Source organism: Zootoca vivipara, chromosome 2 (genome assembly GCF_965207765.1).
Source record: "Zootoca vivipara chromosome 2, rZooViv2.hap1.1, whole genome shotgun sequence".
Taxonomy (NCBI): Eukaryota; Metazoa; Chordata; class Lepidosauria; order Squamata; family Lacertidae; genus Zootoca; species Zootoca vivipara.
The window spans coordinates 47,418,562-47,441,913 of NC_142584.1; the positions used below are offsets into that span (position 1 = coordinate 47,418,562).

A 23,352-nucleotide genomic window follows, 5' to 3' on the forward strand; every position below is an offset into this window, starting at 1 on the left:
ATGCTATTTCACAGATATACACACACTAGATATTTGGCAGTCGATGAAAGGGAGAAAACTTACCTTCCAAAGTGGGAACTAGAAGGCAGGATCTCATCCCTGCCAGGAAATCCTGCCTTTAGAGTAGTATGCTTCTGTGTAAATAAAAATACATAGAGCAATACAGATGAGGGTGATGAACCTGACAAGGGACTTTGTTTTCATTTTGCTGTGAAATTGGTCAGTTTTAGCTCCTGTGTAAGTCTGGTGTCATGGGGAAGTTTGGGATTTGGAAGTTGCCTTATTTGTTTTCAATGACATCATGGTGCTCTCCCAAAGGTGTCCATGACACTGGAGCAACCATTGCACATTGCAGTGATCCCACTTTCTAGGAGAGAATTGCATTGTCCCAGTAACAAAATATTTTGCTTGTCAGGTTCATCACCCTCATCTGTATTGCTCTTATCACCAAGTCAGGTGATAAGTCCCTTGTCAGGTTCATCACCCTCATCTGTATTGCTCTTATCACCAAGCTCAAAACCATGGAGGGACCTGGTTTGAACAGAGATATCGGATTTTTATCTCATTATACATGATAAGCGATCTTCAGCCATCTCAACCCTTGCTTTTTCATGCAAAACCATTTGCAGTCGTTTGCGGTCATCAACAGCTATCAGTCAGTCAATCACCCATTTCCACCACCCTTCTGAGTGATCCCCCCTCCCCATCCCCACCCCTCCCCACCCCTTCTCTACATAAGTGCCTGGAAACTTCCATTTCACTGTATCTGAAGAAGTGTGCATGCACACGAAAGCTCATACCAAAATAAAAACTTAGTTGGTCTTTAAGGTGCTACTGAAGGAATTTTTTTATTTTACTTCGATCCAGACCAACACGGCTACCTACCTGTAACCAAAATATTTTGCTGTTTGCAACATGCAGAGGGTGGTGGAATTGGGATGGGGAAGGAATCATTGAAAGGCAAAAATGTCACTGAAAAAAGACATCAGAATGTCATACAACAAATGAGTGATAGTTGTGTATTTGTTTCGCTTTAATTATGTATTTGTAAAGGTCCTGAGTGGCTAAGCCTCTCAGGTACAGAATAAACTGCCCAGACAAGGAGTACTGCAATTGCTGTGGTTCTCTTACACTGACTCAAGAGACTGGAATTGAACTTACATTATTGGGCCAAGTGAATGTCTTAATTCTGGGGCCCTCCAGGTTGCTGGACTGTTGTTGTTTTGCAACATGCCATTGATGCAATCGTAATGTATGAGTGGTGGATTTATACTGGAGTATCCACAAATCATTCCACTTTATTTAGTTGTTCTGTGATGCTTCACTGATGTTATTGCACCATTGCTGCACAACAAAAGCATAACAACACAGAAACAGAAATCAGAACTTTTGTGGTATGAAAAGTTATATGATTTCAGCAGGAAGCTATGGGACAAAGCAAATCAGTATGTCTGTCCTAAACCTTTTGCAGATGCAACACTGCTGAAAGAAGGATCACGTATAACCACCCCAATGCCATCAGAAGCACAAATCATCATAAAAAGGATGCAGAGAGAGGCCCTTAGCTTCCACTGGATGAGTCATTCAGCTCACTGGGTGGTATCTCATGGTGTCAATCCACTTCTGGGAAGAATCCATCATCAGAATTGAAAGCAGAATTGAAATAATTGGCGATACCTCCAGCTTCCTCCAGTCCATTTCAGATCTGTTCCATTGGGTCTCCCAATCCTGTGAAACTGATTTAGGAAATGCGCTTGTGGCTTCAGTGGATATGGAAAATTGCCAAAAATTGCTTTCCTCCCTCTGCTCTGCTAAGGCAGCGTTTCTCAACCGCTGTTCCGCGGCACACTAGCCACCACCACGGGAGGGTGGTTTTAGACAAACTTAAAGAAGCTGGCTGGATGAGCTCAACCTGAAACTTGCTGAGCAAAGGATTGTGCTGGCAGAGAAATCAGCGGCTTGTGAAGCCTTATTACAGGAGATTGCAACCAACACAGCAATTGGCAAGTGTTTCTTACAGTCATAATTATATAGTCAATATAGGGCGGCACAGAGTTAAATTTTTTAACTTTTTTAATGGTGGTGTGCCTCATGATTTTTTTCATGGAACAAGTGTGCCTTGGCCCAAAAAAGGTTGAGAAACACTGTGCTAAGGGATCCCTTTCTTTCAGCACATGGACACCACTGTCTTCTCTCAGGTGTCCAGCCTGTCCCGGTCTCCAAATACTCTTTCTGAGCTTGCTTTAAGCTCTCTGGTGCCACTAATGCTTCTACCTTAAACCACAAAATTTATAATATTAGTGTGAGTCCCTGCTGACCTGGCACTAAAGCGTCAGTGGAGAAATTCAGGCTGGCTGCTATGGGCTGTGCTGTTACTTCTCTGAGAAGCTGGTGCAGAATGAGTGCTTGGGGCCGGATCCTGATCTTTAGTTTGCTGACACAAATTAGCAGCCAGCCACCTTCCACTGCCGGGGGGTAGTACATGGAGAATCAGGCCTCTCTGCCTGATGGATTCAGATAAACAAGAAAAGAGAACACTCAAGTAGCTATCTGTGCTTTTCCATAAGGACTTTGAAAATACAAAGGCTCTTTCAAGTAGGCCAGGAAAAGCATGCAGGAGAGACAGCAGCAGCAGGAGGAGAGTGAGTGGACAGCATTTTCCAAGTGGAAACAGACAGCTGCTGTGAAGAGCCGATGGGTGAGACGCCCTCTGAAATCTTATTACGGCGGCGGCTGAGATCGAAAATGAGCTTGCTGGCCTCAATTTAATTCCCATTTGTTACCATGTTAAAAAAATGAAACCACTGCACAGATTGTCACCATTCAGTCACAGAAGACCAGGACTGTGGAAACAGGTGATAGGCCATACGGATGAAAAAATTTATTGACCAAGACATTGTAATAAAGGAAAAGATACAGAAATACAAGTGTTCGTGCTGAGTTAGATTGGGGAAGCTGGGCAGGAGGAGGATGGCGAATCTGGTGCAATGGAGGATCATTTTTGTCAGGTGGAAAAATAACAGCCAATATGTTGTTGTTTGGTTTTCGTATAATGTCTCACAGGTTCATTTTTCAAACTGTATATCACAAATATAACCGAGCAATATAGAAAACAAAAAAATATGAAAAATTAAGGGTTGAAGTCCAGGAAACCAAGGGCAAACACAGAGGAAGGAATTCAACATTGTGCTCTTCCAATCCTTCAGCCTGTGCAAGCAAGGCACTGTTCTGGGATTCTCCTGACTCACCCCCCCAAGCCAATTTTGGGGGACACGGAAAGCGTAGGGAGAAGAGTTGGGAGAATCCACATTGTGCAAGCAGAAGTCCTAGTGGAGGGTTTCCACTGATGGAACTGATTAGGTGAATCCCTTCCATTGGGTCTTAAGTGGTATTTAAAAGTTAATACTGCCACCACTTCATGAATTGGGAGGGCATGCTGGGGCATGGATGCTATCACCAAAAAGGCCTGTTTCCACTTTGTCACAAAGTGAGAATTGACAATCCAGTGGTTGTGGAATAACAGGGTCTCCATAGAAGATCTTATAAGATCTACTTGGTCTGTACTGCAGGTAGTGATTTGTTATAAGGTATCCTGGTCCCAAATTGTTTATGGTTCTTTATCTTTAAACCAGTCTCTGTCTGGTTCTCTGACGATCCTTCAAACTGAGGACTGTCATATGCAATGTAGGACACCTAACCCAGCATGTCTAAGTAAGAAGTGTTTAAGGCAGAGGGGCCTGAGATTTGGTTGTGACACAGGGTGATAATTTTTCACATGCTTTCTCTGACAGGTAATGGTGTTATTTCTTATGTTCTTATGACCCAACTGTTGAAAAACCTAACACCAACTTCAAAGCAAAGAGTCAGGAGCATGTTCTAAGTGCACTCCCAATTTTTTCACCTCTTCCTTTTCACTCCAGGATCAAGATGGCCAGCTGACAAGCACTGGCAGGGGTGCCAACTTGAATAAAATCTGGGGGGGGGGTGTCCAGGTAAGCCCTGCCCTGCATAATCAATCACATGGCACTGTACATGCAGACCATTGGAATGGCAATGCCCATCAACCTTGGGGGGGGGCGGCGGTCTCCTCAAATATATTATTGGGTGGGGGCCGAAAGGGCCTCAGCTGCTAGGGGTTGGTTCCTATGGGTCACTTTCAGCAGGAATCTGCTGCACTCAGTGGCGTAGCATGGGTTGCCGGCTCCTGCGGTGGGCAAGCTACTGACACCGCCAGAGTTCCATGTGCACCAGCATTCCATGTGCACCAGAAAACTTGATCTTGCAGAGGCAGCAGGAACAGAAGCAGCAGTATGTGCAGAAGCTGGACAGCAGGGAGTGGAAGCTGGGGAAAGGGCAAAAGAACTGCTTAGCTTCCCACCAGCTCCACCCCCACGTTCTACATTACAGCAACCTGACAACAAATACAGTACAAATATTAGCTCCTCTGCACAGCCCTGACAAAACAAGTTCATTGGCTGTGCTCCCAAGATAGCATTTTTTATGAGATGGGTATTCAAAAAAATCTTCTGAGAAATACTGCAATAAATGCCCGTTATCTCAGGAAGAGGCAAACAGCATCTACTTCCGTCTTTAAAGAACACTTTGTGCCATTTGTACTTTCTTTTCTTTTCTTTTTTTTAAGTACTGGCTTTGCTTTTCAAACCTCTCACTATATTGCTATTGACCCAATAGAGGGATTCTCCATGCCACCCTTTGATGGGCTTGTGGGCATCCTTGTACCATCCTGTACTCTCTTATTCCAGTATCACTCAGTCTTTCTCACCAGACTTCAGTTCCTTCGGTTACACTCTTTGGAGCCTGGCTTATTATGTCTCATTGGTTGGGCTCTGATGTTCTCTACCTGGGGAGATAGGGTGGGCAGGTCAGTTCATCTGGATGGAAAGTTGTGGTTTGTTTGTTTGTTTGTTTGTTTGTTTGTTTTAAAAAATGAGAATCAAATACCTTCCCTTTTCAAATGTATCTATTTATGTGTTTTTCAAGTGCTTATACCACCAATATGCAGCAATGCACTTGAAGCAATTCTCACATTTTCTTAATTTTTGCAGGTGTAACCTGGTGCAGGAGAATAAGGACTGTCACAGACTGAGGAACCTGTGCCCCCCCCCAATGTTGTTGGACTCCAATTCCCATCATCCTCAACCAACATAATGGGAAGGATGGTGGGAGTTGTAATTCAGCAACATCAGGGGGGCACAGGTTCTCTTTGACTACCATAGCCCATTAACTGCCTATTTTTATTGGAAAGTGAAGATTCACAATTGCCATCACAACCTCTCATCTGAGGGAATTCTTCATCATCTGTTTCTCTGCTGGGTCCTGGTTTTGTTGAGAGATTATGGGTGATGGTGATCAGTTTTAAAAAAGCAGCGATTAATCAGGGAATAATGACAGTGTGAGTTAATCAATCATGGAGCTATTTAGACTTTGATGGCTGTATGTTGCCATCGCAAGGAACAAATAGACAGTGTCAGTATGAATAGTTTGGATTGCAGCACAAGAGTTGGAGTGGGCTTCCTATATCAGCCAGGCAATAACAAGTATGCATGCTTCCTAGCTGCTGGTGAAGAGTAGCAGCATTTTAACAGAGGACTTCCTTTGTCCCTGATTTCTCTATCATTCAACTCATCCATCAAATATGGAGTTTCTTGTAGTAAGCACTGAGTCAGATGCATGGGGCCCCAACAGCTGCAGGATGATAGGCTCACACAAGACATTGCTAAAAACAGATGAATTTTCACAAGAACTGGAAAATGTTAACTTATGGGGCAAAATAAAGCTCTTGCCTAGCTTTTTTTAGTTTGGAGTTTATATTTACAGTTATATTTTTATTTTCTCAAGAAAACACACTGTCACTTGCAGAAATGCTAGATTTGTGCTGCTGTGCATGTTTCCCTCGCTTCTTGCTAAAAAGATCAAGAAGTGGAGTCAAAAGTAGAGGAAGCCCCAGATCTGAACCTTCATATCTCCATCTAACATCTCCACAGCTGGGAAATGCTACTGGCTGGGAAAACCTGAAGATCTGAACTATGGGGGCAGTTCAGTAGTACTGAGTTAGAAGAACCATTGATTGGACTCCATATGAAATGGCTCCTCATGATCTATGATGGAAATCTTCAGCATTTTCAGACCTAACTGGACCCATGAATTTAAAGGACATGGCTTATCCCAAAGAATCCTGGGAACTGGGAGTTGTAGCTCTGTGGGAGGGGAAACTTCAGTTCCCATGATCTTTTGGGGAGAAGCCATGCATTTAAATCTATGGTGTGTGACCTCAGTGGTAAGTGCTGTTTTACAGTGGAGCAGACTGTGCAAGGAAGGTGGCACACTCCTCTTTTCTGGAGGTGTTTAAAATGAGATTTGGTTGTCCTCTGTCAATGATGCTTTAATTGCATCCTGCATTGAACTAGGGGTTGGTCTACAATGAACTTCACAGTTTCTCTCTGTAATTCTGTAGATAATTTCTTTGGAGGCTTTGTGGATCCAGTGGCATCAATCACATTAGAAACCCACAGAGGTGGAGGGAGCCAAGCACTTAGTCATGTGTCTGGTCCAGTCACCAAAATCTGATGTCCTGTGTACCATCAACATGATGCATTAAATGGGGCACAACTCTTCCCTGACCGCTTAGTTTTGCTTTTGTCAAATTTCATGGGGATCTGAGCCAAGCAATTTGCAGTTGAAGGGTTACTGTTTCAGTCATTAAAAATAAATATTAAATGACCTAGGTTTTTTTTTTATTCTCTTAAAGTCCCAAGAAAGGGAAACAGTAAGTGGAATCGACAAATAGATTTTGGATGCTTTGATGGAGTGGCAGGATTTTTAAAAAGCAAAAAAACTGAAAGCAGGAAGTAAGGCAGAGGCTTCGTCTGCATTGTTACAATGCTCTTCTCCTTTTGCACAATTCAAACAAGAGCTCAGTCTGCTTGCAGTGTAAACAAGGCAGGAGAACCATGCCCTTTGTAAGACCCTGTGAGCCTTATTCATAGGGTTTGGTAAAGTTTATACCCTGACCTATGCAGAGTGTAGAAACCAGACTCTCACTACCACCAGGAGGAAGTTACAAAAATCACTTCCATGGAAGAACGTCTTTTCCTGAGGAGTTCTGGGAAAGTGCATGGGGAGATTTGTTGGCAATTGTTCAAATTGTGCTAACAAGGAATCAGCATTCCTGGGACAAAATCCTAATGCATAGGAGTTGAGATAGCCCTGCCACAGGGGAAATGATGCTGCTGCAGTGAGGGTCATGGCAATGTATAGCCTCTCTTCTTCAAGCAGTCAGGGCAGATGTGCTCCCTAGTGCTGGAGGAGGGGAGCACACAGAATCTGTGTTAAACTGCTTAGAGGTCTTCTGTTGAGTAAGTGGTATATAAATCTTGTTGAATAAAACAAAGGGTTGTGGTGTTGCTGTTGTTTTTTAAAAAGAACATTAACTAAATGTCAGGGTGTTGCTCCTGGGAAAGGTAGCTTTCCTGGTATTGATCCATATTTTGTTTTTAATTAATTTTGGCATAATGCAAGTCCAGGCCCGCCTACCAAGCTGACTAACTTCTTAAGACATTCATTGACAGCTTGAAGCAATCAGCGACAGGAAATGGGCTGTCCCATTGGTTTGGAAAGAGAAGGGCATTTCCAAATGTTGACACACTCTTCCTCATTTTTACAAACCTTAGAAGTCCCATAGCTGATTCACAGATTCCCAAGTTCCTGATTTACATGTTTCGCTGCATGATGGCAATTTCATCCCAAGCACAAATTCATGTGACTGCCATTTGCCACCAAACACCAGCCTAGCTGCCTAAAGCTTGATCGAGGTGTTCTTCTCCCTCCCTCCCTCCCTCCCTCTCTGCATCTGGCTCTTCTCTAAAAGAGGAAAGCAATGAGTAATGTGTCTGCTAGGAACAAAATTTCCCAGGAAAAGTGAAGCATGCAGATGTTGCATTGCCTGAAGGTGCAAAAAGCAATTTACTTAGCATCCATAGTGCTCAAAACTGGTTCTTCAAGTCCAGATGCAAAGAATGCAAATGAGAGAGAGAGAGAGAGAGAAGAGAAGAGAAGAGAAGAGAATTGGGACAATGTGGAATATGCTGAAGGAGGGTCACAGACCCACATCATTGCTGCTTTTGTTGCTCTCATTGCAAAACTGGTTTGTTTGGTTCATGTGAAATCAGTGGTCTATGCTTAGCCATATAGTAAAGTAAAGCTGCATCACACACTATAGTTCCTGATAAGGCAGGGACAAGGAACCTGGCATCCTCTAGCTGGGGCTGGACTACAACTCCCACCGTCCTTACCATAGACCACAGTGACTAGGGCTGATGGAAGCTGGGGTTCAACAACATCTAGAGGGCTTCAGGTACCCCACTCTCTCCAGCTGTAGGGAGATGACCTTGGATGGTTCAGATTCTTGGTTTTGTAGGAGCCTGCTCTTTTACTAAGTTAACACTGTTCTGTTCCATTTGGAATAGTTTTGTGTTCTTGAAATTGTAATGATTTTATCTGTTTTTATAATTGCATTTTCTACTGCTGTAGCTTGCCTTGGGACCTTGTGGTGAAGGATGAGTAAGGTATCTTATCAGTAAATAAATAGTCCCATGTTCTGCCTCCAGTGTCAGAAGGCAATTAGGCTTCTGAATGCCAGTTGCTGGGAACTGCAAGTGGGGAGAGCAATACTCAGGTCCTGCTTGCAAATTTCCCACAGGCACCTGGTTGGCCCCAGTGAGAATAGGATATGCTAGACTAGATGAGCCACTGGTCTGATCCAGGAGGGACCTTCTTGTGTTCTTGTCATATTATGATAAAATAGACCTTTCTCTGATGGCTGTGTACATGAGCTTTTATATTGCCCGCCCACTACATGCAGAACGGGAAATGTACAGGCTAAATACCATGTTTATTGTGGGAAGCATCTCTTAGATGCATGCTTAGAGTTTTGAAGGGGACTTAACAGCTAAATAGAACCGCCATGTTCCAAGGCACAATGATCTTGAATGCCAGATGCTAAAGACAAACTAATGGGTTGTTCCCTTCATGTCCTATATGTAGTCACTCCACCAGCATCTAACTGGCCATTGCTAAAATAAGAAGGCAGGAAAAGATGTAACTTTGTTCTGATCCAGCAAGGCACTCCTTATGTTCTCATGTAGCAAAAGAAGAAAAGCAGCTGCAATTTTCTTAAGTCTTCCAATGCAGCCCATAGCAGACATAAGGCAAGCTCAAGAGCAGAGCCCATCATGCCTCCCTACTGCAAGGAATATAGCTTGTTCCATTGAGATGGTTTGCAAGCACATTACTTGTCATCATAAAGCACAATGTTAGACCAGAGCTCACCATTTTGTTAGGAAATGGCTTGCAGAATTTTCTACTGGCTTGCACAGATAACGGTTTGTAGTGCAGAGATGCTACTGTGGTTCTTACGGGGTCATCAGTGAGAGGCAACCACATGGCTATCTATTTTTCAAGCATGAAATGGTTTTGAATAAAATGCTGGTGCTTTTTGAAAGCAAGCAAAGAAAACTGTCCTGTAAAATCCATAGTGTCTGCCACGTCCCCTCTGCCACTGCCAATTCCTTTTAAGAGCCATGACATAATGGAACAGCTATAGTGAAAGGGTGAGTCTGGCCATCTTTCTCCTCTTCTTGCACAGTCCTCTCAGATATTCTAAGAGTTGGCAAGTCTCCATCGTAACTCCACCCTTTGCATCGGCATATACCTCAAACAGCAGGGCGGTTTGGAAAGCTCACTGTGGATCTATGGGACTGAGCACCCTCCCCCCCCCCCCAGTCACTGACCTCAATTTCATTGCACAGTAGACCTATGGAGCTGAGGCAACACATACAGCCAGCATAAGGGGAAAGGGTGCCGTCCCATGCCCAGCGACACAAAGCTGAACATCAAGGCTTGCAAACCTTGAAGATCAGATATATTATTTTCCTTTAATGGTTCGTGGATATGCTGACTTAGTCCCCAACTCATAATCATTTCCCCTTGTGGGCGAACTTCCTGACCTTTTCCTATTGTTTTCCATAATTCAACTGGAGCTGTAGCAATCACTCATCTTACTCTTGAACTGAGGGTGTGTGTGTTGGGTTGACTATTGTCTGCCTCCGCTGTGCTGCTCTTCAGCTCTGCCCCCATCTCTCCTGTGGGTATAAGACAGTCCAAGCCCCAGTTGCCTTTTTAAGCCATGCAAAGATTGCTAAAAGGCAGTACAAATAAGACTTTCACCTTTTCAATAATCTCCCCTTGTTTTGGAACTATTTCCACATGGTTGTCACTGTTGTTCCCACTGCAATCCTACACCTATTTATGGCTGGGGTGCATAGCTGCCAAGATTTCCCTTTTCTCGCGAGGAAGCCTATTCAGCACAAGAGCAAAACCCCTTTAAAAAAGGGATAACTTGGCAGCTATGCTGGGGTGACAGATGTCATCATCCAGCAACATCTGGAGGACCACAGGTTTTCCACCCCTGGTGCAAGCCCTGCTGAACTTCATGGAATAAACGTTCTACAAGATATGCTGTACATAAGGACAGCTTCTCAAACGTAATATGTGCATTACACTGAGGGATAAACTTCCCCATGTGCATCCTCTTGATATATTTTTTTTGGGGGGGGGAGGTAAATACATCAACTGCTCACTGTCCTACAGTCACCCATGTGCACCATCCAGAGGAGAGCATACACACAAGTGGGAAGTAAGGGTAAGGGAGATGGGTATGCCTTGGAGCAGAAACATTCTTAATGCATTTACTCTGACTAGGAAAAACTCTGTCTAGGAGAAAGGTGAGAAACGTGAGCTGAGCAGCACAGGAACTTCGGGTTGGATTACATGATCTGTCAGAAGAATTGGATGTCCAGGGATTGGATTTCGTTTCATTGCCGACTGCAGGCTTTTCAGAGACATAGCCGACAATTCAGTTCCAGGGATGGGGAAGAAATTTGCTTAGGTTCACATGGTAATGTGGCCCTGCCTAATTTGAATTACCCCTAAACAATTCAGGAACCAAAACTCAGCTCTCCTGCGAAATTTGCAATTCTTTGAATTTCATGATGCTGTTCTCTAGCCCCCCCCCCAAGAAAAGTGTACAAAAAGTGTATATTAGAATAAAATGTGCATATCAGTGATGTGAAAACAATAGACCAAAATGCATTATATTAGGGGAAATTGCATAAAAATGTATAGTTAGGACAACATTGTATACACAAATGTGTATTAGGAGAAATTCATACTAAAATACTGATGAATTTTTGCAAGGGCTTTTGTTTAAAATTGCAAAATGGATACAGAAATGTCCAGAACTGAAGTTAAGACTGGACAAACAAGCCACCAAGAAAATCTGATATTGACAAATTCATCCATGACTATTCATTTCGTAGGGTTGCCATATGTCCTCTTTTTCCAGGACACACCCTCTTTTCCATGGGTAGAGCCATCATAGCGATCCATAGTTAAAAATAGAAGTCAAAAAATGTGTCCTCATTTTTGTTCTTCAAAATATGGCAACTCTAGCTGTGCTGAGGAAAAGCACATGGTACAACTTCCCTCTTGGGACTGGTACCATGTCAGAATACAGGTGAGGGATCACATGTTTCAATACTCACTCAAGTTGTTTTTTATTTTTTTTAAAAACAAGTTTCTGCCATAGAAAACAAGCAAATTATTAAGAAAAGTTTCTTAGACTTCTTACTGAGATGCCTAAGGTTTTGTTTGCACTTCATGGGAAGCCCGACCATGGCTTTCCAGCGCTGCATGTATGTGCTGGCTCTCAGAGAGGAGTTCTTCTCTGCCTTGCTCCTCCTCACTTAAGCTAGCGCAATGCAGCATGGCAGCATGGCTTAGTGTGTCATCCAAGCCCAGGGTCATACTTAAGGTCTCTCCTCCTTAATGATGATCTGTAATCATACTGTAGGTCAAACACATAGTGGTTAAGGAGGAGTGACCACATGAATTTTTGCATCCAGTTGTAACATTTGTTACAGTTGTTCTCCCACAGACAGCAAAGCTTATGTCTGGAATTGTGTGCAACAGCTGGTTGGAATAAGTCACATGACTGAAAGCTTCTCCATCCCTTCCCCCACCCCCAAGAACCCCTTTGTCCTGCAGATGGAAAACTCTCGTATCAAGGAGAAGTGCTCTAGGTTATTTTTTCCCCTGGACTGTTTATTACTGTGTGCAGGAATTTTTATATTTAACCAGGATTATCCTCATCTGTACTGAGAAAAAGAAGCTCATGGCCAAGCAAGGACTTGAACCGAGGTCTTATCGATTTAAACCCAACACTCTAACTACTGCATGTTCCGTGTAACTGTAATTAACAGGGCAGTGGGAGGGGAGAAAAGAGGGTGGTGATACATAATATTTTCCCTGCACACCATTTCTTCAGTACAAATGACATAGCTTTCCTGCTGTTTGAACCAGACGGAAGCAGAGAAATGACGGGAGGAAAGGATTAAGCACCCCTGCCCTTTGCCATTTCTCGGTTTAAAATTCCTCATCCCAGCCAGCTTCTTTTCTTTTAAAATGTTCCATACCTTTATACAAACAACACGTAGTTAATCCCTACACCAAAGAATATACAATTTCTCCGGAGGAACTGGTGTTGCTTGGCCCATTCGATCAGATGCAAATGGAAGCTTCCTGTCTTATGTGTCTTCCTGGAGACAGCTTGATCAGGAGGTAGGACTTGCCAGCAGCTTCTGCCTAGGCAAGTGTGTTCAATTATGCAGCACTAACAGCTTTGTCGTTCCAGCCTGCCCAAAATCCTGGTGGACTCAATCGTCCTCCTCTTTTTATATTATTATTAACTGTTTATTGGTTTATAATATGATACACAGTCTCTGTGGTGCCTTGGTGCATAATGGAGAGTGGGTGGTGGAAGAGGGAGATCTTCCTTTTCGATCATTTGTTCAAACAAAGCAGTACTTAATGGTGGACTTTTAGCCTATAACCAAATCAAAGGTTTACTGTTACAAAGAGCTGGAAAAACACAAAGCCACTCCCTGAGAGCAAAGGGTAGCATCGTATATACTAAAAGCAACCTCAGTGTTCCAAGCGACACTCCATACATAGTCAAAATGGCCCCAAGGCTTCTCAGGACAAGTATCTGAGAGGGAACCATGGAAAGCCCAAATAACAGGCCATTGAAGAGTGAGCCTGCTCAGTGGTGACAGAATGCTTACTGACTGCAGGGGTGGGAGTGGGGAAGACAGATGCTAAGGGGAACTGAATGGAGCATCCTGAACAGGAAGATTCCACATTGCAACTGCAATTCTATCCCAGCATTTCATCTGTGGTGGTGCGGCCTCTGCCATTTGTGCAGGTACTATGGTCAATGCCATCCTTTATGCAGAAATATTGGAGGGGCCCACATAGGTTGAAAAACTTTGGCACCATATGAGCTCAGAAGACAGGGCACAGACAAGTCATTTCTATGGCAGCTAGGGAAAGATCACTGAAATTACACTACATCCACGGAGCGGATAGGGAATGCATTAGGTCAGCAGTTCCCACCTGGTGAACTACAACTCCCTGGGGAGCCATGGGTGGGGGACGCCACAGGCAGCACTGGCCTCCATCATTCCCCTCTCTCTCCCTTGCTCCTCTTAACAGATAGATCTAGCCCTCCAAGTCCTCTGAATGGCGTAACTAAACCTCCCATGATATCCCCGCTGCTTGGCTACATTGCATTCTGCAGCGAGCATTTTTCTTCCCTGCCTCCTTTCCTTTCCTCCCAATCCTTTTCCTCCTGATTGGCTGTGGTGCACTTGGCTGTAGAAACAGACAGACAGACAGACAGATCCCTAAAATGAACCAGACTCCATGTGGAAATGGCACGTGTTCATTGATCGTCCTTCCCAGCAAGGCTTCTGGGGGACTGAGACGTGTAAGGCTTGATTGTGGGGGGAGGGGGCTGAGCACAGAGGAAGAAGGTAGGGGGAGCCTTTTCCTGCTGCCTGATTCCTGCCCACCCCCAACCTCTATCTCTTTCTACCTGCTGGAAAAAGAAGGAGACTCTTTTGTTCAGTTTGGGAGATTATAAAAGATAACGTGGGTGGGTTGAAGGGTAAAGTTGAGAGGAAAGCAGAGTGAGGGTTTCAAGTAAAAAGAGAGGGAAAGGGGTCGTCTAGTATTTTTGGGGGGGAGTGGTAAACTGTAAAAATAATGGGGATCTAGTGGGGGACCTGTTGGGGTTGGGGGCTTCCTTAAGTGGAGCGAGTGGAGATGGAGGGTTTGGAGGGGGAGAAGTTTTCCCCTGGTTGAGGTTTAATTGTTCTTCCTTCGGGCCTTAGATTGGTTTCTGCCTCCCCCGATCCAAATAAATACTAATTTATCTCCCCTTTCTCCTCTTCTATACCCTCACCTGCCTACTCACCTGTATTTCCCTAAGGATGAGGAGTTGACCACCTAGTGGGGGGGGAAGAGCTCTAAAGTGTTTCAATGTGCACTTTGTTTGTATTTTCTTTTTGTTAGTATTTTTCAGATTTTATTATCTTTCAGATTTGTTGTTGTTGTTGTTGTTGTTAGTTTTAATCTTCCCCAAACTTACAAAAACTTCCAAATGCCAAAACAACACAGTTTCTACCAGGTATCCCACAAGGGGGTCACAGAAAGAATGTAGTTGTTCAAGGGAGCCGTGGACTCAAAAAGTTTTAAAACCACTGCATTCAGTTGTGTACATGAATGTAGAGCCTATTGGATGGAGACAATTGCAACAAAGCCCATAGTCCTTATACTGTATTAACAAGCCAGGTCCGGCAACTCAAGCTGCTTGAAAAGCTAGCCCACTTGCTGGGCAACTGGGATTTTTGTCCCAAGTACCTGCTTGGTGCTTTTTGCTGCCTGCTGCAAGGTTGTCCTTGAGTGATCCCTAGATCTGATCTTTGCCCTAGATAGGGATTGCAAGGCTTGTAGAGAAAAGAGAACAGGCCTGGCAGCCTTTGTACATAAAGTTACCCTTGGCTGCCAAGGAACATTGTTTTCATGTTCAGAAAAATGTTGCTGCAATTTGGTCTGTTGTGGGGTTTTTTGCCACTTTGAAACGTCACAGGAACTCAGAGTGACCAAACTGAGGTTGCTTCAGGTCCACAATTCAAAGTTCAAGTCCACAAGTTGAACTGAATTAAAAGCAAATGCCAAACGTGGGACTTGTTTCATTGGATTGAATTTGAGTCTGGTTATACTTTTCCTGTTTTCAACAATTTGCCTTGGGGTTCATAATCCCAAGATCTGATTGCATCACAGGAGCAACATCATGGGAGGAGCTGCCCCACCTCTGGCCTCTGGAAGCCTTGCAAGTTGCTGCAGGAGAGGGGCTGTGAGCAACACCATGGGAGGAGTAAAACTGTCAAGCTCCCTTGTTATCTTTGCTATCGCCAAGAGGTGTAATGTTATTCATGTACTCATGTTATATCTATGTACTGAAACATTATTGTTTTCGTATGTTGTTATATTTGCTATTACTACATTGTTGTTTTATGTTAATATGAAATGGTTCTTGCAGTGATTGATTTTGAGCATGATTCTTTTAGTGGAAAGGCACCATACAAATGACATGGCAATGAAGGTGATGGTTGCCCACCTAAGGAGCTCATCCGGTCCAGTGGATAAAATGGCAGGAAGCCAAGAGAATAGGAGACTGCTTCCTCTCTGGCTTTCTCTCTGTGTGAGATTTGGGGTGAGCCATATTCTCTCATTCTGGGCCCCTCCTTCCCTGACAATATTTAAAGCTTGGCCATGGTGGCTGAGGGTAGTGGGAGATGGTGTCCAGCTACATTTGGAGGGGGCATGGATTCCTGTCCCACTGGCTCCAGTCAATGCCACTCACAAAATGCTAAGTCTCATTATACCACCCCATGTCTGGAACCAGGTATAAGATTCACGAAGCTTCCCATAGCTCTTATTTGGTCAAAATGTGAAACCACCACAACAACACTGTTAGAGGCAGGGTTCATCACTTCCCTGGTAGTCACCTAAGAATGAAAGGTAAAAGGCACTCACTGCTGCTTTGTTCATCATTCCCTTAGTCCAGTGATGTAGAACTTGTTGTTGCATCCCTGACCATTAGCCATCCTGGCAGGGGTTGATAGGAGTGTGGCATAAATTCCTAAGTAGATCAATTAGATTGCTGCCAGAATGAAATAGCCTGTGTTTGTTTCAGTTTTGGGGTATCCCCTGAGTAAGAGGCCACCAGTAGGTTTACCTCCACTTTACTGCCACCACTGCTGCACTCACCATTCATTTGTATCTACCTCTAGTTCCAGTCTCCATCAGAGGTTGAGGGCAAGGCATGCAGAGGTTACTTCTGTTTCTCCTTGCTCCTCTCTTTGCTTGTTCACTAAGTTAAAATAGAATAAGTGCCTCCTCTGTTGGCCACATGGTTTCTGACCCTATTTGAAGAGGGAGACAAATTGAACCACTGGGAATTAATCCCTATTATAAGTGAGGAGTCCTTAATGAAAGAGGCATATGCGGCTTGTATGTGCTCAGTCTGACTATTGAGGGTTTGGAGAAGCCAATTTGAAGAATGTCAGGGTTGTTGTTTTTTAATTGGCTTAGCATAATTTTAGAATAGTGTCTCCTCTTTTGGCATAACTATTCAACCATGAAATCAATATCCTTCATGGACACGTTATATGGAAATGCGCTACTTAAATAAAGGTTTTGTGAGATGATTGCTGCATGATATATTATTCCAACCAGTGTGCTCATGAATAAGGGCCTAGCTAGACATCACAGGGTGTGTGATGTGACATCATCAAGTTCAAGCTTCCTCTATCCCTTCAAGCAGCAGTCAATGAACTGCAGTGGACGTAGAACCTCTGAAAGCCAGGCTCTCACATCAATCATTTATTTTACTAAAGGTTATTAGCCCAATGTATGGGAGAGATGCAGGTTTGTCAAAGCCACAGAGCAGACACTTACAGGCAAGTTGATCAACCTTCCATTGAGTTTCAGTGATTTCATATATTGACCATATAAAATGTATGGCTTTATGAATTTACCCACTTCCTTCCTGTTCCATTGAAATCACTAGCAGGTTCTTTCCAGCTAAAACTGATAAAGCTAGTAGAAGAGACAAAGCTAGAAACAAAATAAAAGACCTGATGTAATGCAGAAAAGATTTATCCTGCTACCTACTCCACTGTGAGATGAGGCTGCAAGGTGACTATCCTCAGACTAGAACAGCCTTCCACCTGGTGCTCTCAAGGGGAAGGGCCATACCTCAGTTGTAGAGCACCAGCTTTGCATGCAGGAAGTTCCAGGTTCAATCCCCAGCTTTTCCAGGTATTGAAGAGGCTTGTGTCTGAAAATCCTGGAGTGCTGCTGCCTGTCAGTGTAGACAATACTGGGCTAGATGGACCAATGGCCCAGTTTAGTAGAAGACAGCTTCTTATTCTCCTAGATGTTTTGAACTACAACTCTCATCAACCCCAATCAGCATGTCCAATGGCCTGGTTGCTGGGAGATAGGCTGGGGAAGGCTGGCTTAGAGAACTTGTACTCAGCACAGTTCACCCTCAGCTACAGAGACAACAGTGAAAAATGCTAAGCCACGCTCATGAGCAAAAAGCCACACGGATGATGTTCTGCTACAGATTGTTAAACAGCTGTGTGTATGGGACATGCTCCTAGTGCTACCAGAACAAGCAAAGAAGGCACAATCGGGCCAAGTATACCTGCGTAGAAGTGAATGACCCACTGGGCTAGTGACGCTTTAGCCTTGCCGGCCTCCTGGCAGCAGTTTTAAAGCAGCCCAGAAGACACAAGTGATTGACCTGTTCGTCTGGCAGTCCCTGACAGTAGAAAGGATGTTGGAAGCAGCTGGCTCACCACAGGGGAGGAGATGGGGAGCAACTCTAATGACAGCATGTCTCCGAGAAGGTAGCAGAGCATGAAACCAATTTCACACTTTATTAGCCAATTCAGGTGCCAATTGCTCAAATCCAGAAACAATAATATCCTCTCCCCACCCCACATATTTCCTCATTCTGGCCAGCCTCTTAAGGATACTTATTCAGTTTCCCTTTTCACAGCACCTCCTTCCTTGCATGTTCATACAGATGGTATTGAACTTTGAATGGGGGAGCTGACACATGGCCATGTGGCTCATGCTCAGGAACCACTCCAGTGACCCATCCTAGCAAACATAACTCAAAAAGGTTTCAAAAGTCAAGAGAGCAAAGGGACAAGAAATTTGCAGTGACTTGAATATATTCCAATCAACCCAAAGTACTCAAGGAAGCTGCAAAGCAGAGCCAGTGAGAGGTGTGGCTTGGAGGGGAGGACAATGGTCAAGGGAGAGTCCCATTGGAGGACCACATTTTGCCCCTAGGCCTGAGGTCTCCCACTCCCTACTTTAAAGCAAATATGCATAGGATTGCAGTCTGAGGGTCAATGCATGGAATCAATTATTCCTTCCAACCTGAGAAGGTGAATGAAGTCACAAGTACTTCACCTTGTACAAGGTGTGTTCTGATGGGTTCTAACAATGTGCTCTCCATCCTTGAATTTTCCTGAGACTTTTACTTAGGACCGGAATCAAAGAGGCATAAGAAGACAATCATTATATCAGCCTTTTCCCTTTCCTAGACGATTCTGCAAGCTGAACCTTCTTCAAATTCAACCGCTGTACAAATAGGAGCAGACTGATCAATGAAATGAAGAGAAGCCCATTTGCTCAGCACAATGATATTTAATTTTTGAAGTCACGTCTGTTTACATATGCTAACAGAATAATCTGTGTTCCCTGCGGCTCCTCGAAGAGGACAACAATTTCACAGCTAACATTTAGTAATGGAGACAGTGTAGGATAGGATTCTTTCTTCATCCCTCTTCATATATCTTGAATCATCCCTCTTCATATACCGTATCTTGAATCTTCTGCACTGAAAGCAAGAGACAGGAAGGACTTTTGTGTAGGGGTGTCCTGTTTTGTTTATCCAGTATAGGCACCAGGGAAGTAGACAAGGAAACTAGGACAGGAAGGAAGGTGAGATGAACTGCTAGTAAGCCAGGTGTCCCCCACCCTCTATTTGTGTATCTGGCTCTTCCTGCCTAAGTGCAGAACCTTGCATTTGTCCTTATTGAAATTCATTTTGTTAGCTTCTGCCCAGTTCTCCAACCTGTTAAGGTGATTTTGAATTCTGATTCTGTCTTCTGTAGCATTAGCTATACCTCCCAGTTTGGTGTCATTGCAAATTTGATGAGTATCCCCTCAATTCCTTCATCCAACTCATTTATAAAGACATTGAACAACAAGGGGCTCAGGGCAGAACCCTGTGGCACCCCACTTGTCACTTTTCCCCAGGATGACGAGGAACCTTTAATGAGTACTCTTTGGGTTCAGTCAGTCAACCAGCTATAAATTTACCTAACAGTTACCTCGTTCAACCACAAATCTAAAGTGCTCTAAAGTGGGAAAGGAAGGGGCAAGACAGGAATGCTATCCATGGTTATCTGCAGACCTTTGATGCTATTTTGTTACCAGAGACATGGTTCAGGGATGATTGCTCTGTGAAACTGAATGGCCATTCACCATTTCACAGAGGTAGACCTAAGATGGGTTGGCCTCCATGCTGTAGCCTTGAGCCTGCCAAATTGTGGATCCATAGCAGTAGTGATGTTGCTTAGATTTAGAATATGTCAATGTTTAGCGATCTGTGCTCATTTCTCCCTGGAATGATTAAGGGTCAAGCAAAGTAGTAGTATGTGGGAGAAACCCCAACTTGCCCATATTCTTCTGATGTGAGAATTGGGCCAAGTGCTCAATAAAAGTTAACACCATGTGTTTGGTGGGCTGATTGACAATTCTGCCAGCCTATGGAGCAGCCTCTAATTTTTCATTTGTTAGAAACCTTAAAGTGATGGACCTTTCTGCTCTCTTTCCCTTTGATCTTTCCTTTCAGGAGGCTTATCCCTGTGGTTCTCGTGGCTTTACCTTACTTCTTCTATGTAGGCTGCATTTACAGAAAGCTGTTTCTGCACTTTTAACACTGTGTGTAATTTGAGGAACGTTCCTAGTTCTGCCGTGATTGTACATCCAGCACTACTTGAGTGTCCCCCGCAGTGCTTTGCTTTTCTGCTTGTGAGCTCGTGTAGATGGTCACCCAGTAGGGACCAATTAGTCCTATCCACACAGACAGAAATTCATTGCTCGCACATCTCTGCCTATAATTGCATGACCCTGGAGGGAAAAAAACCGTGTGTGTGTGTGTGTGTGTGGTAGCTTTCTAGACGTCAATGCAGTTGGGGGGGAGTGCAGGGGGGAGGAAGACTAATCGCTTCTGCAAAGAACTGAAGCATGTGAAGAGCACAGAGCGAGGGAGTTGGGACAGATTTGGAACCAATGTGAATATAGAGCCTGGCCTTAGCACACCGTCAGCATGAAATAACTATCGCTGTAGTTAAAATTCGGCATTAAAGGGTACTTGAGAATTCATCTGTAGGAAGTTAACTCCCAAATGGGATCCAGTGATAAATTGGCTGCTGCATATAAAATGACTGGAAAGGGGCTGGGTGGCGGCGGGGGGCACATTTGGAGTCATTCTTTTTTAAGGGGAAATAGGCTTCCAGAACGTTATTAGCCAAATGTCCTGATTCGAAACAATGTGCTGTGAAGCTCAAGTGGTTCATTAATATGCATTTGATCAAATTCCACCTAAGGGCCACCGTGAGATGTGCTTACACCCGTTGAAGTCATGGGCTTAGGTGCACTTAACTCTGTGTTTTGTTTTAGGATGTGAAGCTGCAACCCTGCACAAGGTTACCCAGGATAACCCATTGAATTTGGTTGGTTCTTCTGATTATGCCTCTCCAGGATTGTCTTGGAAATGTAGCTTCTTGGTGGAGTTTCTCTGAATTCCACTATCTAGCATGGCATAGTAGATCTCAGTGTGCCATACTGGTAGGAAACTTGAGATGTGTCTGTCTTTGTAGGCTGTCCATCTTAATGTGTGTTTTGCCTGCAAAAGTGTCTGTGACTTTGGTACATACACCAAAGATTACCCACAAACACAAATCTGTCAAGCCTCGGAGAAGTACTGTCTGGCAGGAACAGTCATGTCCACCCAGCCTGGACAGTGTTACCTGCTCTGCTCTCAGATCTGATCTGCAGGCTGGTGGGGGGGGGGCAGAGTTTTCTGGGAGGACAGGTGGAATTTGCATAAACAGAACTATGTAACTGTCTTAAATAAGAACAATAACTTTAAGAACTGGTGGTGCCTGAGCTTGCTTTGTCCCTCCCCACCCCCTTTTCCTTGTGCCTTTTACATTGTATGCCTGAGGGTTGGGACTGTCATGCTGTTATATTTTGTAAACCATTTTCTGCCTGAAGGGTAAGATACGTATGCTTTAAACAAACACATCCATCATTCCCTTTTTCCAAGGAACTGAGAACAGCGTAGATGGGGTGTTCCCCATCTGATCCATACAACCACCCTGTGAGGTAGCGGAAACAATTAACTAAGAGCTAATGATTGTCTCAAGCTTACCTAGAAAGCTTCAAGGCTGAGCAAGGACCAGTCCCCCTGGCACAATGGAATAAAGAGTAAGCGCGAAGGAGAAGTGGAGCAAGATAGGGAGGTGGACTGGTGGGTGGAGTCAGAGTTAGTGACAGGTGGGGAATGTCAGCTGAGAAGGCGAGCTACAGGAATCCATTGAAAAGGACTGGGTGCAAAGGCTGGCAGTGGTGAAGATAGCTAGTGGAAAGGGGAATCAGATATGCTGGACCAGTTTATTAAGTGGAAACATTGCTTCTCTAGTCTTTCTTGACTGAGCACACATCCTGGATGTCATGTTCCTTGAGTAAAGACAATAGATGGTTCAAATACTTGATGGATTCAGGTCGGGATGCATTTCTGGATAATAAATCTCACCCCACATTGTTGCTTTTAGCCTACTACTTTGTCGCTCAGCAGATAAGGCAGCAGTTTGCCTTGGACAAGTTTCTGGTGAGTCTGGATGCAGCAGGCAGGCTGGACTGCTAGGCAAGCAATTGCTTTGGTGTTGCCTGTGACCTGTAGGGGCCAGGGCCTTGAATGGGACCCCAAGGGTGATGGCCCTGGATGGAAGGGTGCCATATGGAGGGAATTTGGAGCACTTGGATCAAATACTGGTAACACCAGCCTTCCAAGTTTTTTTATGCGCTATTCCTCAGGAAGATGAAAATGGAACGAATACCTTCCTATGCTGATGCTCAAGTGTCAAAGTGTGCAAATCAGTGCTGTGCAGTGATTTAAACCCAGCTGTCACACCATCTAAAACCTTTACCCTAAACCAATGCTGGAGCATAGGAATACTTACGTCATTCCCATCAGCCCCTCTAGCTGGCTATTGTCTACAATGACTCACAGTGGCTCTCCTGGGTTTCAGGCAGGGTTGTGTCCCAGCCCTATCTGGAGATGTCAGAGATTGAACCCAGAACTTTCTGCATGGAAGGCAGATGCTCTGCTACTGGGCTATGGCTCTCCCCTACAACACCCACCCATAATCCTTAGCCACAGGCCATGCTGGCTGGTGCTGATGGGACTTACTGTTCAGCCACATATTGAGGGCACCATATTGGCTACCCCTGTCCTAAACACTCTACCATGCTGGCTCTGTTCCTTGCTGCTTCAAACCTCATTTATGACAAGGGGAATTAGATGCGCAGGAATATATGTCCAACCACAGACAGAGAGAGGAGGAAAAGGGAACCTTTGGTTTACAAATCAGTCGGCAATGCTGAGTTAATGTGTTGCCTGGCTGAGGGCCAGTACATCAGCATTTGTAGTCTGTGCTCAGAGCGTGGTGCTTCCCTTGCATCCTAATACCGTCTTTACTGCAGCTATGCTGCTGACCCACAAGCACGCTTGCTCTGCTGCTGAGCCTAGCTTGCTGGGCTTGAAGGGCTGCCTATCAGATCCTGGTTTGGTAGCATCAGCCTCTTCACCTTCTGCTTTTCTTCTTTCATTGATTCTCCCTGTGGTGGTTGGTGGGGGGGATTGAGAGTCTCAGTAGCCACAGTGGACGTGAGAGTGAAAAGGAGTGAAAATATTGTTGGAAGAACTAAGAAGGAAAGGAAAGAGTAGGTAGGAGATGAGAGAGACCTTGTGGTGAACTAATGCGCCCCATACAATCCTCTCTTTGTTGAAGAACTAACATGGGGTATTTTACCACAAGTCTTTGGTATAAGTGCTTGTTTGGAACATAATGGGAATGATTACCTTAATTATCAGTTACATGTATGCTAGGCACACACACACTTTGGGCCATGTTTGGAATCATGGGGGGTGGGGCGGGAATCAGTGAACTCTTCTGCTCTGTAAAGTATAGATGGAGCAAGCAGCAATGTCCA

General features: G+C 44.3%; 1 long non-coding RNA gene across 1 annotated transcript in view; it reads left to right on the forward strand.

Moving 5' to 3' along the window:
- LOC132591735 (uncharacterized) overlaps positions 1 to 2,922 on the forward strand; it is a 52,944-nt gene extending 50,022 nt beyond the window's left edge. Inside the window, exon 3 of the long non-coding RNA XR_009557161.2 lies at positions 1,472 to 2,922. This is a non-coding gene — a long non-coding RNA (uncharacterized LOC132591735). The remainder of the gene's footprint in view (positions 1 to 1,471) is intronic.
- The last annotated feature ends 20,430 nt before the right edge of the window (positions 2,923 to 23,352 follow it).